General features: G+C 32.0%; 1 protein-coding gene across 1 annotated transcript in view; it reads left to right on the top strand.

The window, feature by feature from the left end:
• LOC105254009 (protein pinocchio) overlaps positions 1 to 17,383 on the top strand; it is a 57,231-nt gene that overhangs the window by 32,906 nt on the left and 6,942 nt on the right. The gene's annotated exons all lie outside the window — the stretch shown is intronic.

Below are 17,383 nucleotides of genomic sequence, written 5' to 3'. Positions count from 1 at the left end.
TGTTGTAGTCATCAGTTTTCGGCGATATTGTTATCGCAAAATTATCATTACTCTCAAGACGCATTATCTCGAATTTATCTAACGCATGCATCGATATGACTCGTAGGGTTGCACAAGACTCAAGACAAGACAATATTCGTAAAAATAGTGTATTGGTATTGAAAATTTTCAAAAATTTAAATTTTGTCTTGATCTTGAGTGAATATTGGTAGCAAAAATCTCGTCTTGTATTGTCTTGTCTCGATTTTATTAACAATTTTTTATCTAATATTAAAAAATTATTTAAATAATATTTAACATAATTTTTGTAATATAATTTGAAATAATTATTACTATTATATTTTAATTATATTTTAATTATATTATATAATTGTATTATATTTAATACAATTATAATAATTATATTTTAATTATATTATATAATTGTATGTAATTATATTTTAATTATATTATATAATTGTATTATATTTTAATTATAATTATTACTATGTAATCGATATAAATGCCGTTTATTCACATAAAAAAACATTTACTGTTTCATGGAAAACAGAAATTAATAACTATTTACAGGCTCGAAGGGAATGTGCAGATATAAATATATAATAATATTTTGGAGTGGTAAAAAAATCAGGTTCATATTTATCCCATATTGTCAAAAATAGCTCGAGACATTTTAAATTCAACTGCCTCGTCCGTGCCAGTAGAAAGACTTTTCTCAATAGGAACTCTAAGACTATGTCGAAAAATAGAATCAGATTACAAAGTAAATCTTTAAAAGCATTAATGTGCCTTTAAAGATCAATTTCTGGGTGAAATGCTCTTTAATGTCTAAAATTTGCGAGTTTGAATTCTAATTTATAAAAATGTTATGTATTAATATTAAATGTTCTTAAATTTATTAATATAAATGTTTTTATTGAATAAAATTTTTTTAAATTCGTATATGTATAGTGATATTTTTTTCATTTACAAATATAAATATTTTAGTTTTTTTGAGAACCAATAATCTTGACTAATAATCTTGACGGTCTTAGTCTTGGTATCGTCTTGATAACTAATTAAAAATCTTGTCTTGATCTTGTCTTGAAATTCAAGACAAGACAGGACAATATCAAGACTAATCTTGGTATCTCGTGCAACCCTAATGATTCGATTATACATTATTCGATTATCGTTTGATTGATTGCTTAATTTTGCCTTGTTTGTAAGTTAAACGGAATGTAGGAAGTAAAATTCGATAGAAAGCATCAATCAAACTGCTTTCTTTTATGCCTCTGAAGAAACATATTTTTTTCATAGAGGAAAGCTATCGTAGAATTTTGTTGTGAATTATCGATTTTTAAAGTGGATATATAAAGTCCATTAGAAATATAAAAATTTTAAAACGAGAAGCTATTTTTTCCCTGATGCTCTTTATTACACTTACAATCAGTTAAAAAATTTGAAAATCATCCACAAATTTTATAAGCTCGGGATTCTGGAAAGTGAATATTTTTAATACATTATACGGACTTGTAACCTTTTCTACGATATATCATCCTACGCATCATCCGTTCAAAGCCTCGTGACCTCGACGCACGTGCGCGTATCATTCAACCTATTAAACATGGGGAAAGTGAAAAGAAATTCCATAAATCGTAGGAGGAAAGTCTATTTTTTTTTCTTCCGATATGTTCCTTCAACCTTTTAACATGAACGCCATCATACTCGATGTATCGGTAGTTAATTAACTCAGGTAGTCATTAACTCGCTTAGCAAATTAGCTGGAGCTCACGTGACGGATGCGTCAGTGGAAAAGCGAGGGCAATTATCTTAGAATGGAATATTTTGGATTTTAGAAGGGGAATATCAGTGCCATTTGTGAAGAAGAGACCTCGTATTTAGTAAAACGTTAGTAATTAGGCATATCTACGTACATCCAGTAATTTTGTGCATGTTCGAGCTTTAAGGCCGCAGTCGTATACGCACACAGAAAAAAAATAAGTGTCAAATCAAAACTTATATATTTAAACTAACGTTCATTGTTTCGTATATACGCAACAATTTCTAATCTTTGTAGAAGAATTTAATAAATTTTTTAAATTTCAACAATATTATCGTCTTATTTTAATATTGTAATTGCCATCTGAAGAATATATTATTTAATTCTACTTTAAGAAAATTATAATCTTTGATTTAAAAATGTTATTTTCTATCCAACATTGTTTCTTTTCCATTCGAGAAAATTAAATCTTAAATCATAAGAATATATTTTTCTCGATTGAACTATATAAAATGGCTTCATTCAAGTAAGCAATTATTCAAGCAATTATATTTTTCTTAAATTAACGCGATATAATATCATTTCAAGATTTTCATGTTAAAACTAAATATATTTTCAAAATAAGAATGTCCTTTTCTTCTGTGCATCATCTTGACGTGCTTGACACGCGGGGCAAATTGCGAGATTGACAATTATCGTAAGTTGTGTCAACAAATACACGCTCGATAAAGTCCGACGAATCATATAGCGAGATATAGATCATTGATATCTGCGCTTTTTACGTCATTCGGTTGTGATCCAATAACATCCCGGATATGTGCATTGACATTCGCAAGATTGTAAGCGCTTTTGTCAGCGCAATAATCGTAAATAATTGGTTGAAATTTACTACGCAAAACTCGTCTTGCGGCTTACGTATATATCTACAAAAGAAATGGAAGTTGATGTATATTGTGCTTGTTAATTAATTTTCAATTTTTCTTTGACAAGAATTTTAGCGAAAGTAATTAAGGGAAGTTATTCAATATTAAAAATTAAATTATGTTGCTTTTAGAACACAAATAATCTTACTTTGTTTGATAATAAATGCAGCTTTTTTAAATTTTTAATATGATATGTAATCGCGTATATTATTGCAATAATATTGCCAAAGAATATTGAACGATGGATATAAATCTGTCTCGTGAATTGTCCTTCTATTTTTCGCTTACCAGACGATTTAATATTCTTACCATGAATATTATTATCACAATATTATTGCCCGGCCACGTCTCGACGCTTTCTAAACATTTGAAAATGTCAAACTATATTGCAAAGGTGAGAGTTGTCGGTGCAAGAGATGGAGTGCTTCTCCTTCCATTCTTATCGTTATTCTCACATATTTGCATTTCTCCGAGAAGCTTGGGGGTGTTTCAATTTTATTTTCTTTTTTTTTTTATCCTACGAAGGATCTTGGATCATCCTTTGAGAAAGTCACTGTGAGAACGATCACGCAAAATCGTTCTCGGCGGAAAATCGATAACTCGATATCCGTTCCACGAACTTGTGGAAGACCATCGAGCTAGAACACTATCCGCATCGGCGGGAATAAAAAATAATACGTGTTCGACTCTCCTCTCAATAGCTCCATTCCTATGAATGGCGTTCGGATTTCTTGCGATCTATTCCCGTTCCTCGCAATCTGTTTCCTTTCCCGACCTTTTTTATGTAGGAAATACTACAATTTCATTGTTATGTCATATTGTCATATTAAAAATATTTATAGCATTAAAAAAAATTGAAATTTTTAATAAATTTCTTAGTTTGTTTTCTCTTTTATTTACAGAATGTCTACAATTTTCAATATCTATTTGGTATGTTTTTCAAAATAAACTTGAAGAAATTCTCGCTTCATTAGAAAATGTAAAATTTTCAACTTCAATTAGAATTTTCTAATATATATGGCAAAATATCCTGGTATATAATTCCTTTATTTTTTTGATAATACTCTTAAATGCTTCGAAAAAAGGAAATAAACAAGAATATTTTAATAAATTTCTTAATTTGTTTTCTCTTTTACTTATAGAATGTCTACAATTTCCAATATCTATTTGGTATGTTTTTCAAAATAAACTTGAAGAAATTCTCGCTTCATTAGAAAATGTAAAATTTTCAACTTCAATTAGAATTTTCTAATATATATGGCAAAATATCCTGGTATATAATTCCTTCATTCTTTGATAATACTCTTAAATGCTTCGAAAAAAGGAAATCAACAAGAATATTTTAATAAATTTCTTAGTTTGTTTTCTCTTTTACTTATAGAATGTCTACAATTTCCAATATCTATTTGGTATGTTTTTCAAAATAAACTTGAAAAAATTTTCGCTTCATTAGAAAATGTAAAATTTTCAACTTCAATTAGAATTTTCTAATATATATGGCAAAATATCCTGATATATAATTCATTCTTTGATAATACTCTTTTCAATGCTTCGTAAAAAGAAAATAAACAAAAATTGGCATCAATTTTACACATCATCAAAGACCAATTCGCCGCACGAGCGAGCGCATACTGCGCCGCATTGGCAGATGCAGATTCGTGTCGCGTTTCCCCCACTCCTGGGGCGACCTCCCACCACGGCTCAACCTACACCGCACAGATATAAGGACCCCGCCCGGTCGTGAGGCTTCAGTTTGATCCGTGACGCTTCGAAGTGTAGTTGTTTCGACGTTTTACTCACGAATACATCCAGTCTGATTTCCGTTCGTTGTGACCGTTATTAGGAGAAGTTGCAAAACATCCGACGCCTACAACGTTGAGTGTCACAGCTGTTTGTTAGCGCGGGATTCCGTTTTTCTCCGATCGAGAGACAGAGATAGACGAGTAAGTCGCACATTTATTTATTGCAGTTCTCTTTGCAGTCGAGTGAGTGCGAGTGAGAGTGCGAGTGAAAAGGAACGACAGCGAAAAGGAGGAGAGAGAGAGACCTGGGGTGCGAGATTCCTGAGTTAGGGGCAACCACCGACGCGCGTTGCCTTTGGCCACGGTCCCTTTCTTTGATGTATACCCGGAGCAAAGTCCGTACAAAATTAGAATGCCTCTTACGAGCGATTTTTTCGCAAAGATCTCGCGAGAAGAACTAGATTTCTGTTTCTGCAATTTTTATTACCTCGAATATTAATTTTGTCATTATGCTGATGTAAGCTCTATTTGTTTACTTTTATTCTAATCTTCTTAAATTTTTGTTGCAAACGTTTTAGTGTCTAAAAAGAAGTTGTAAAACGCTAATCTCGTATGCAAAAATATGTATCGGGAACATTAAAACAAACACGCGCGTCGTCAATAGATTCACCTTTTGTATTGTTCAGCTTCTCTTTAATATGCAATATTTCCTTTTCACAAGTGTGGGTCTCATTTTTGCGTAGCAGAAACTGCGTAATTTCGTTCTTTCGGTACATCCGTGGTGACTCTCGAAGAGACGCTTTCACCACGATTTCGTTCCGAGAAAGCTAACAAGGGAGAGAGAGAAAGATAACTCTCTTTTTGTGTCGCAAGATCGAATTACGCAGTAAGAACAACGATACTTTTTATCCATCTGTGGCAGACGTCAGTTGTAGTCGAGAAAGAATGACATGACAGGAAAAGGGTTTAAAATAACACATAAATTCGAGTGACACAATGTTCATCATAAATCTTGCCCAGTCCTATAAATGGCAATGCAATTTACGTCTAGTGTCAATCAGCTTTAAAAGTTAGTCCTTCAATAGATACAACAACAAACGAAAAGAAAAGAATGAGAAACAGATTTTTTTTGCACATAATACAATTTTAGTTTGAAAAAATTTCAAGATTTTCACGTCTCTATTGTTAGTCGTCGAAATGGGATTTCGTTAATAGCTTGAAAGCTAATCCTTCAATACGAATGGAAAGAAAAGAAGGAAAAATAGTATGTAAATGTATTTTTTTATTTTCGAATGGAAGGAAAAGAAGGAAAGATAGATGTATTTTTTTATTTTCGCACATAATATTTAGTTTCGAATATTTATTTTTTTACGGTCTCGGTTGTCATTTACAACAAAGTAATAATTTTTGATAATACAAAATAATACATTTTTACGAATTAAAAACGTAATATCAACAGTTGTCTCCTTCATGCTGTGTCGCAATTTTGCATCATTAAATTGCATGTACCTTTCATGTGGAAATTGTAGTACACAATTCTGTATTATATAATTTGTCATTGAAAGCTTGCCAAAGCAGAGAATTAAGTAATCGAAGGACAATAATCTCCGGAGAGGTGGCATTTCTTGTCTAATCGTTGCGATAAGAGCGGGATTTTTTTCGTTTCGCTTTTCGTAGTCGTTGCGACGAACGAACGAACGACCGACCGACCGAACGCGAGCTTGTGAAGAGAATCAATACTCTTGCGTGCGAGACGAGCGGGTTCTTCGTTCGGCGCCCAACTGGCGGCCATCGACCGGAAGATTGCATCGCGGAAGCACATTTGCACGCTTTGTCGGCATCGTGGAAAATTCTCATGAAAACTTCCGCTCGACGATTACAACGAAAATACAAATTACATCTTTTGCATAACAAAGAGGGGAGATTAAATCTTTTAAAATCAAAGCGTATAAGTGGAAGTGAACGAAAGGTGTTGTCAAACGTCAACTGCTATCATGAAAATGAAATCTTGGAAAGTTACGATGAATAATCTTGATGATTAAGTCGAAAAAAAAAAATTACCTGTAGAGAGAGAAAGAGAGCTAAAGCGATGAGGTACATTGTTATCGATGCATCTTGTGTAACTAGATGCTCGAGACGAGGATTAACCGGATTTATCGCATTAAACGCACACACGAGAGGCTCGCATTGACCCTATTTCATTCGAGGATCAATCGAAAGAGACTCGTCGCTGGCAAACGTCAAACGTAACTTTAAGTAGGTATACCACTTTCAAAACACAAATGGCGCAGTTATCGGCTACGAATGCAACGAGGTCAGTCCTTCTTGTCGTCGACTTCTCTCGTCGCGATGTAAGAAGCGACGTCGGAGAAACCCGTTATGCCACTTGCCCAAGGCGGAATTTTAATTTCTCAATCCTGTTAACGATTCGCGACATTCCAACGCACTGCTGTAATTGCACGGCTGCTTTCTACCTATCGATAGATAGGCAATACCTATGCATAGATAGCAAACGGTACGTTTATTGGATTTTATAAACCGAATTTTTTATTTGTTAAAACAATCCATCGCGTAACAACACGTGGATTTTTTTTTTAATGTCACGGATTAATTATTTTCTATTCAATCAATATTTATTATTGGCCATTAATTAATTAATTTTCAACTTTGTAAGCTTCTCTGAGGGAACCCTCCCTTTTGCCGATCGGTCTCGAATAAAACCGCAAGCTGGTTTCGTATTTTCGCATGGAAGACTCCTTCCAGCCGACCTGATTCCACCCCGACACGGCCTAACGCGCATCCGTCTGCGTGTAACGTGTACATATATGTGGGTGTTATCCAGAATAGCCCAGTCGATCGATATCCCGATACGCCCCCGCGTCGCTTCGTGAAGCTCCAGCGTTACTCCTCGTGGGTTGTTGGCCTGATTTTCACCCTATACGGGAAGGCGATGGGAAACTGCAATTCACGCTGCCCTCTCGCTGCCGACGATGGAAACCCCAGCATCGGCCATTTATTTGTAAACATTGAGGGAAAATCCGGATATTCATGTGGGAAAAAGAGAAATTTTTTTAAAATTTTCCTCTCTCTCCCCAATCTTTTGACACCTACCCATACAGCACACAAAGATTGCATACACGTTGCAGCAATCTTTCACCGCAATATTGCAACGTTGCAAGATGTTGTTGTACCATTGTTATGGAATTGCAGTAACGTTAAAATGTTCGCTTTTAGGAATATTGCAATGTAAGATTGTAGCAATATTACGGTGCAATGTATTTGTAATATTAAATCGCGTTTTGCTACAAATGCAGACACCGTTTTAAATTTTATAAATACACTTTGAAAATATAAAAAAAATGTTTAAGAAAGATAGGAAAAAATGCCTTTAAAGAAACTATCTATTAGTGTTTTTTATTAGATATTCCTTAAATATTTATCTCAATAATATACATCCCATACAGCACACAAAGATTGCATACACGTTGCAGCAATCTTTCACCGCAATATTGCAACGTTGCAAATTCATTGCAAGATGTTGCTGCAGTGTTGTGGGATTGCAGCAACGTTAAAATGTTTGCTTTTAGGAATATTGCAATGTAAGATTGTAGCAATGTTACGGTGCAACGTATTTGTAATATTAAATCACGTTTTGCTACAAATGCAGACACCGTTTTAAATTTTATAAATACACTTTGAAAATATAAAAAAAATGTTCGAGAAAGATAGGTAAAAATGCCTTTAAAGAAACTATCTATTAGTGTTTTTTATTAGATGTTCCTTAAATATTTATCTCAATAATATACATCCCATACAGCACACAAAGATTGCATACACGTTGCAGCAATATTTCAACGCAATATTGCAACGTTGCAAATTCATTGCAAGATGTTGCTGCACCATTGTCGTGGGATTGCAGCAACGTTAAAATGTCTACAAATGCAGACATCGTTTTAAATTTTATAAATACACTTTGAAAATATAAAAAAAATGTTTAAGAAAAATAGGAAAAAATGCCTTTAAAAAAACTATCTATTAGTGTTTTTTATTAGATGTTTCTTAAATATTTATCTCAATAATATACATACAATTATTTTACATACATTCGACACCAGAATATTTTAATACGTGCAATAAATGAACTATTTCCTATTTACCCATTCAATTGATAAAAATCTGTTTAATATTCTGAAACCCAATGAGGGATCCAGATTATTAAACAAATTATTTGTTTAATAATCTAGATCCTTCATTAGGATTCAAAATATTAAATAAATCAAGTCAGTTTATCAGAAATTGAAACTGATGACAAAACAAGAAATATAATTACTACATTAGTCCTTTGTAGACCTTATATCCACTTTAGATGAATTCGAATACGAATTATGTAGTTAAATTAGTGGCAAAGAAACACGTATTATACATTTTCGCTATGTTAAAACGTTGCTACAACATTGCCAAAATAATATTACAAAATAATGTCTCTGCATTATTTCTGCAACATTAGACTGCAGTGAGCAATATTGTAACATTGCAGCAATGTTGATGCAAGCTTTTGTGCTGTATGGGTAAAGGCCGATATTTCAAGGTCTTTATAGTCGACGTATTCAAAAGAATCTAAAATATTTGTCATGCAAAAAAATTTCAATTTCAATTTAATCTTTTCGAGAAAACACGCTAATTCTTCTTTTTTACTTTAAATCGGACTTGTTAGCGAGCACTTGCATTTCTTCGTCTCTATTCCTGTCTAATCTAACAATAAATGGAATGAAAATAAATCGTGTGGACGGGTAGCAGTTTCTTGGGCCGGTTGCCAACGGTTCGCGGACTGGTTTCACATGCCATGTCAGAGAACGAATGTATCTCGAGCTAATCTTAGGATTTAATTGTTCGCGAGAGAGAATAGACCCTAGAGCTAAGAGAGCTCGCCTTTAAGGGAATCGTATCGTGCAACATGAAACTGCGAGATCACTTAAAGCTACAATAAGACGAAAGGCTAAAAAGAGGAGAAAATTATCGTTGGGTAATTTTAGCACCCAGAATCGAAGTAATCGTGTATAAATTTCGATTCGAACAATTGCATTCGTGAAATAATTAAACGCGTTAATTAATATTTTTGTAGTCTTCAGAATAAATTGATTATTTTTTAAATTTCATTTATCTCTTTTTTATCTCTTTTGAAAAATTTGCTTCATTAAGAATATATATATATATATATATATATATATATATATATATTGCAACATTTTAATTAAAAATCATTAACGAAAAGATACGATTAATTAGTTGTCTTTTTGAAAAATGTTTATCAAATGGAAATATCCGTAGATAGAAATCTATTTTTTTCCCGCTAATTCATTTGTAATTATTCGTGTGTACTAAATATTGAAAAATAGGCACTTTTCACGGAAGCACTTAACGTTAATTGAAGGAGGATCTCTCATCTTCCAACGTCATTAATGTAGACATTAGTAAAGTAACATGAACACGGATGTTGGCTTATAATAGCATATCATATTGCTGTAGCGGTATATTTTTAATGAAGCAAATTATTCGAAAGAGTTAAAGAAAATAAAATTAAAAATAAGTAATTTATTCTGAGGGTTACAGAAAAATACTTCTGTCTTCTAATATAATTAATATGTTTAATTATTTGACGAGTGCAATTAATCGAAACAAATTAAAATTGCTAAGAGCTCTTGTATTTTTCATAAAAATTATCCTAATTCTTACGTTACAACGAAATTTTCTTCTGATTTAAAATCATTTATTTATTTATTTATTATTTTTATTATATTTATTTATTATTCTTATTTATTATATAAACGAAAAAAAAATATATATATATATATATTTATATAAATATATATACAGGGGGTTTTATAAATGGTGAGCAAAATTTCAGGAATGGATTCCTTATGCTTAGAGAAGAAAAAATAGTTAATCAGTATAGGCCCAGAAATGATTAGTTTTTGAGTTATTAAGATTTTGGACAATTAGAGGAATTTGATGAGAAAATCATTCATAGAAAGATCTCGATATTTAATCCAATTGTTGTTGTGAGACGCATTAGATGATACTAAACTTGAAAAATGTTTCAGCGCTTTTCACACACGTACGGCAGAGTGTTCGTGTATACATAAAAAAAGTATGGAATTGTAAACAATAATAAGAATAATACACCGCGCTAACGTAAGCATAGGCCGCCGAACTTGAAAAACGTTGTTGATGCCTGTAAAAAGACTTCTAACAATAAGACGAGAAATGAGACAAAATTTTGTATTAAAAATCTTAATAACTCAAAAACTAATCATTTCCAGACCTATGTAGATTAATTTTTTTTTCTTCTCTAAGCATGAGGAATCCATTCTTCAAATTTTGCCCACCACTTATGAAACACCCTGTGTATATATATATATATATATATATATATATATATTTATTACATAACATATATATATATATATATATATATATATATATATATATTATAAATAACATTTATATATTTATATAACATTTATATATTTATTATATAACATATATTATATATATATTTCTTAATCTGAAATATATTTACACATATGCATAATTTATTTTCTTAATTCTAATTATTTTGAGACTAACACTTCTCTGAAAATAAACATTTGTTTTGTTTTAAAGTGATTAAATCCGAATCGATCAAAAAATTCTATCAAATATAGTATGTGATGGCTTTAGCACATCCTATATATATAAAGAGTGACGTCGATTACAGCTTCGCAAATGTTATCGTAAACCGACATACGCTAGTACGGTCTGGTCTTCTCTCCGAGAAGAAGGGGTGTTATAAATAATCTCCGAGACTAACGGCGTCACATGACATCGTGAAATTGACGTTATCCATGTCGTCGCAGTTATGGCGTCATTCATCTCGCGAGCATAACCCTTCGTCACGAAAAATCTCCTTCATAATTCAAACTACGTCGTCGTAAAGAAGATAGGCGGAATGATTTATATCCATACCGCTATATTGGACTTACATGCTTATTTACCCGAGAAAATTTGCGGAGAGAAACGTAAATTTTTGTTGTGATCTTTAGAAAATATCGACGTTAAAAATCTTAGCAACCAAGTTGTCCAATGTTTTATACTTTCCTTCTAATATCGTCGATATCCATCTTAAATAACCTAACCTAATCTACTAACTGAATAATTTATTTGCGATAAATATGCGAATTTGAAGAATAGAATTCGTTGTGACGCACGAGTAACATTTGCGAAGTATTTCTATTTGTTGATAGGAAAAAAAGCTAACCTAACCTAATCTACTAACTGAATAATTTATTTGCGATAATTATGCGAATTTGAAGAACAGAATTCGTTGTGACGCACGAGTAACATTTGCGAAGTATTTCTATTTGTTGATAGGAAAAAAAGCTGTCGATCTTATCCAGTACCAACACTCGATCCGGTTATAGGATTATCTATTCCAAGAATAGTGCTTGTGCAAATAAAAGAATTAGACTGCATGTATACGATACGTATAAACGAATCGAGAGAGTGGCGTTAGTATAATCTGGTTATTTTTGGTTTGCAGCGTATACAATTGCAGCCTATTCTATTTTTGCGACAGGGGTATCATTATTCTCATGATGAAGAGAGCTTGGTTCATTGTTTATTGTTATTCTTCGTATTCGATATCAGTTTTCATTCGCGTTTTTTTTTTATCATCTGCTCGTCTTTTCACGGAAATTCGAGAAACTGTACTATTTTTTCGCAGAAAGGAGGAGATAGCTTTCTTATTTTAATTCCTCTTTCATTGAAATAATTTGCAAACTCTTTGGAATTTGAAAAAATTAATTGATCGTATTTGTGTTTTTGTAATTAATATATTGTTTTCTAATTATAATAAATTATGCAATCTTGACATTTTCGAAAATAATACTCTGAGAAGTCTAATATATTTTCAAATAAATTCTCGATGTCGCTCGTGAAATCATATTGCTTATTTAATTTATTAACTGTCATCAAACATGCTTAACGGTATCATATAGTATAGTATAGTTGTGCCATAATCTCGTGAAAAATACGCAAGATACGCAACGACTACGCATTATCTGTCAAAATTATCAAATACCGGAATAAGATAGCGGTTCTTGGTCTCTCCCTCTTTCTTCGGAACTTTGTTCCCAATTTATCATGTGGTTGATTTCTCAAAATAAGTTGTAAACAAGTTTGAAATAAAAATGTTTGTTAATATTTACAAACATAATATACAATATTTATTATAATAATTTTTGCATCTGTATATTAGATAAGATCTTGGGTGCTCAGGTAATAAATATATTATTAGCGTAAAATCCTCTATAATTGCAAAGTGTAATTTTCTCGTGTCTTCGTGCGTGATATATAAATAAGATACCAAGAAATTATACTTTTTTTTTATAGGACATTGCGATCAAGCGAGTTAATTTTATTCAACGAGGAAAACGATAATAATTGCTTACCGCGTAATCATCGATGCGTAAAATAAAAAAAAAAGCGTGGTCACATAAAAGTTAATATGTACAATTGTGCAACGAAGTGACTCGAAAGAAACATACGTAACATATGTTAATAAATAAAAACACTTCCGGTAAGGATAAATCTCCAACATGTTTTTTATATGCGACGTTAACAAATAACGTTTTCGAGAGAAGCAAATTTGATCGTTCTTGGGAACGATTAATGACGTCATAAACTCCGTCTTGGATATTTGAATTATTAGATTGATCAATGAAATGCGAGTAAGCCTTGATTGATTAATCAGAGTTAGGAATCTTGTACTTTAAAGCCAGAATAAATGTCAAACGGGATGTATTTTATACAGGGTGGCCCCGAACGTTCCAGCCAGACTTTGAGATCTTATAGGAAATTTAATTCTGAACAAAAAATTTCCTATAAACATGGGTCGAAAAATGTTTCCTTAAGAAGTTATCGTTCAAAAACCTCTGATGAAGGAAAAGCAAAAGAAAATGAAATAAAAAGAAAATGAAACTAAATAAATTTCTTGAAAAAACGATAAAAATAAAAAATAAAAATCTTTTTCTTTTATGAAAATAAAATAATTTCTTTTTTTTTTAACTAATATTTTAGTAATAGTAGAAAATGAATACAGACGTTTTTCAAGAAATTTATTTAGTTTCATTTTCTTTTTATTTCATTTTCTTTTCACTCTTTCTTCTTTTCTTTTCGCTCTTCCTTCATCAGAGGTTTTTGAGCGATAACTTCTTAAGGAAGCATTTTTCGACCCATGTTTATAGAAAATTTTTTCTTTAGAATTAAATTTCCTATAAGATCTCAAAGTCTGGCTGGAACGTTCGGGGCCACCCTGTATATTATTTATATTATTAATGTATTAAAATCAAATTCGAAACCCATTTTCGATGGAACACGTGTTTGATAGATGACAAATTCAAATGCTTCATTCGAAAATGTTGTCTTAGCATTGTTAAATCCACAAGATTGACCGAAGAAAAATTCACTTTCGCGAAATAACGTACAATTTCGAGAACCTCGCTCGTAGGTGTATTTCTCGTACCACATTGCACGAGCGTGGCCGCGATAAACGTTATCAGTGCGACTTGCAATTCGGAGTATTATCCTGACCGTGTGTTATCGGCAGGTTTCAATTCGCTCAATTCACTTTCATTGGATCATTGTTATTAAAACATCTCGAGGCTCTTCAGTTCGCATTCTTGCGAGCCGATATATCTATAACTACATCTCGAGGAATGTCGGGAATTCGCGAGGGATGACTGGTTTTATCAGCGACTACGCTATCGCGGTTAACGAGAATCCGCATACATACACATGTATGTGACAATGCGCAATTCCATAGTCCCCTGAAGGTTTATAAATGCAGATGCAAATCGATCGGTTCGATGCGACGTAATACTAAGGCAGCGACAACGCGCGATATCGATCCTAGGTTGTGCGTACGCTTTTAAAACACGGCCTGCGAAACGCGAATCGATAGTGCGTATAAAATATTCACGAGTAATCGAACCTTTTCATACGCGATTAATTCATTCCTGTGAAACAAACTCGACAATTTTCTCTTTCATAAATATAAATAAATAAAAGTAATAAAATTTTTGAATTATTCAATTTTTTAAATAATTAATCATATCGATTTATAGGTTTAATATATTATAAATCTTTTAAATATTCTTTTAACTTTTAATAAATATTAGATTTATTAATTTACTTTAATATTAATAATATTAATATTATTAAATGATTTATAATAAGTTTATATTAATATATAAGTATTTAAATAATTATAAAAATATAAATTTTAAAAATTTACTAATTTTCATTTCTTGAATATTTTTTTCATATTGTGCATATTTAACTAAAAAAAAGTCAAAAATATAAGGGATTATAAGAAAATTCGATGATGAAAAAATTGATTTAAATGGATTTACCTTGCATTGATGTTTGATCCTCTTTGCTTACGCATATTTAATTGAAATGATGGCATCTGTAGAAATGTATGAAATACGTTTATATGGATGTTTCTATAATTGTATAATTTATGACCAGCACATCAGTGCGACGTTATTTATTTTTATTTACTGTATATCAGACGGAGAATGTCGAAGGAATTCCTTATCAACGCCGTTTATTAGTTTCCTGTTCGAGTCATTTCATTCGTAGCGATATCCGCGTATCTGACACGTGTCAGCCACAGAAAATCCTTGACTTTCTCTTTACCTGTATACGATTGCAAGGCTATCAACGATATTGTAATGATCCGATTTTGTAACAGTTCTTCGGTTCTAATTTCAAATCAAAGTATTTCCTTGATTATATTTATCGTTTTTTCATCGTTATATTTCATCGTTTTTTCAATCGACATTTTATTTCTACGTTTCTTGCATTTATTTATATCCATCCTTTACCGTGCAAATTAATCTTATTTCATAGAAACGTAACAAGGATCGTGAGAGAGAGGGGGAGAGAATGAGAAAACGAGAGGATTACATATTTTTGTATGTTGCGCGTTGATTTTGTAGGCAAGCTTCCTGCTAGATATCGATCAAGCGGAAAATTGATGAAACGAACAATAGGTGAAAAATGCAAAATCGTCCTTTCGTCTCGCGATTGCGCAACTTGTGACGGAAGCCGAGTGTTTTATCGATATCGTCGATGCAGACCATGTATATTGGTCTTGTTGACTATGCTTTCTCGTAGAAAGTAAAAGCACGCCGGGGTTTCGTGCCAAGGTGAGATCGCGGTGAAATCCACTCTCGCGGTGTCCTTCGTTCGTTATCGTTATACACAGGGTGGCCCCGAACGTTTCAGCCAGACTTTGAGATCTTATAGGAAATTTAATTCTGAACAAAAAATTTCCTATAAACATGGGTCGAAAAATGCTTCCCTACCAAAGAAGTTATCGCTCAAAAACCTCTGATGAAGGGAAGAGCAAAAGGTGAAAAGGAAATGAAATAAAAAGAAAATGAAACTAAATAAATTTCTTGAAAAACGTCTTTATTCATTTTCTACTATTACGTACTATTACTAAAATATTAGTTAAAAAAAAATTATTTTATTTTCATAAAAGAAAAAGATTTTTATTTTTTATTTTTATCGTTTTTTTCAAGAAATTTATTTAGTTTCATTTTCATTGAATGAAACGAAAAGGCCACCCTGTATATGTACATGTATATGTACATATGTGATGTACACATGTTGAGGCTATTCTAATAAATCATTAAACATAAGCACGTTGATTCTCTGTAATACAATCTATAATGTTACACACAACACACACACACACACATATATGCATACAATAATATTTATATAAACATGCGGCTTTACTATAAAATTAATTAAATAAATAATTAATTAAATAAATTAAATAAAAAATACGAAGGTGATTTGAAAAGTCCGTGCAAAAATGAAAACTACTTAATTTTTCGGGCTAAACCTTTTTTATTTTTCAACGTAGTCTTCTTTTAGGCTTATACACTTTGTCCAACGCTGCTCCAGTTTGTTGATCCCTTTCGAATAATAGAATTGATCCAACTCTGCAAAATAGGCATTCGTTTCCGCAATCATCTCCTCGTTTAAGTAAAATCTCCTTCTCGCCAGCTATTTCTTCATATTGGGGAACAAGTTGTAGTCCGAGGGAGCCAAATCTGAAGAATATGGGGGATGCGGAACGAGTTGGAACCTTAACTCCATCAATTTTGTTTGATCAACACACGAAATTCTCTGTCATCCATTTTTTTTAGAAACCACTTGACTTCCTCGATTCAAACGAACGCCAAATACAGAGAGACCGATCTGAAACTTGATGTGTGTTCTTCCAAGAGATGCTACTAATTGAAAATAACTTCGATACCACCAGTGGCGCCATCTCTCTACCTTTGCACGAACTTTTCAAACCACCCTCGTAAAATTGTCTAACGCAACATACTAAAAATTTTTATTAAATGCGATTAAATCTCAATAAAGTGGAGTCGAAAGAAATGATTATTGTGAGTGGAAAAAAACTATTATGTAAAATCATGATAAAAACTTTTACAGAGCCACATGTACGATATATTCTCAGAGTCTAAATCGAATAGTATCTTGAAATATGAAAGGATCATATGTATATATGAACATATTAACCTTGACCTTTGTCATCATGATATCGATTCTAATTTTCTAAGACAATTTTCTGAAAAAGTTTCTAATTCCATGCGTAATCACATCTGGTTATCGTATCTGGCACATACATAGAAATACTCGTTATCAGTAGTATTAGCTTCTGAAAATTTCCAGAGGACAGTCATTTTCATTTAGATGACGAAAAAGCTCGGAATTTTTTTTCGGACAAAACGCTTAATTTACTAAAAATTTTTAAATGAAACTTGGAAAATATCGATCTCGTGTGTTTCTTTATCGTCAAAGGAAAGATCTCTTTTAATATTTAAAAA

Source organism: Camponotus floridanus, unplaced genomic scaffold (assembly GCF_003227725.1).
Source record: "Camponotus floridanus strain SB8 unplaced genomic scaffold, Cflo_v7.5 scaffold8, whole genome shotgun sequence".
Classification (NCBI taxonomy): domain Eukaryota; kingdom Metazoa; phylum Arthropoda; class Insecta; order Hymenoptera; family Formicidae; genus Camponotus; species Camponotus floridanus.
Note: the sequence above shows the minus strand (reverse complement) of the source record. Positions and strands in the feature narration are given on the sequence as shown.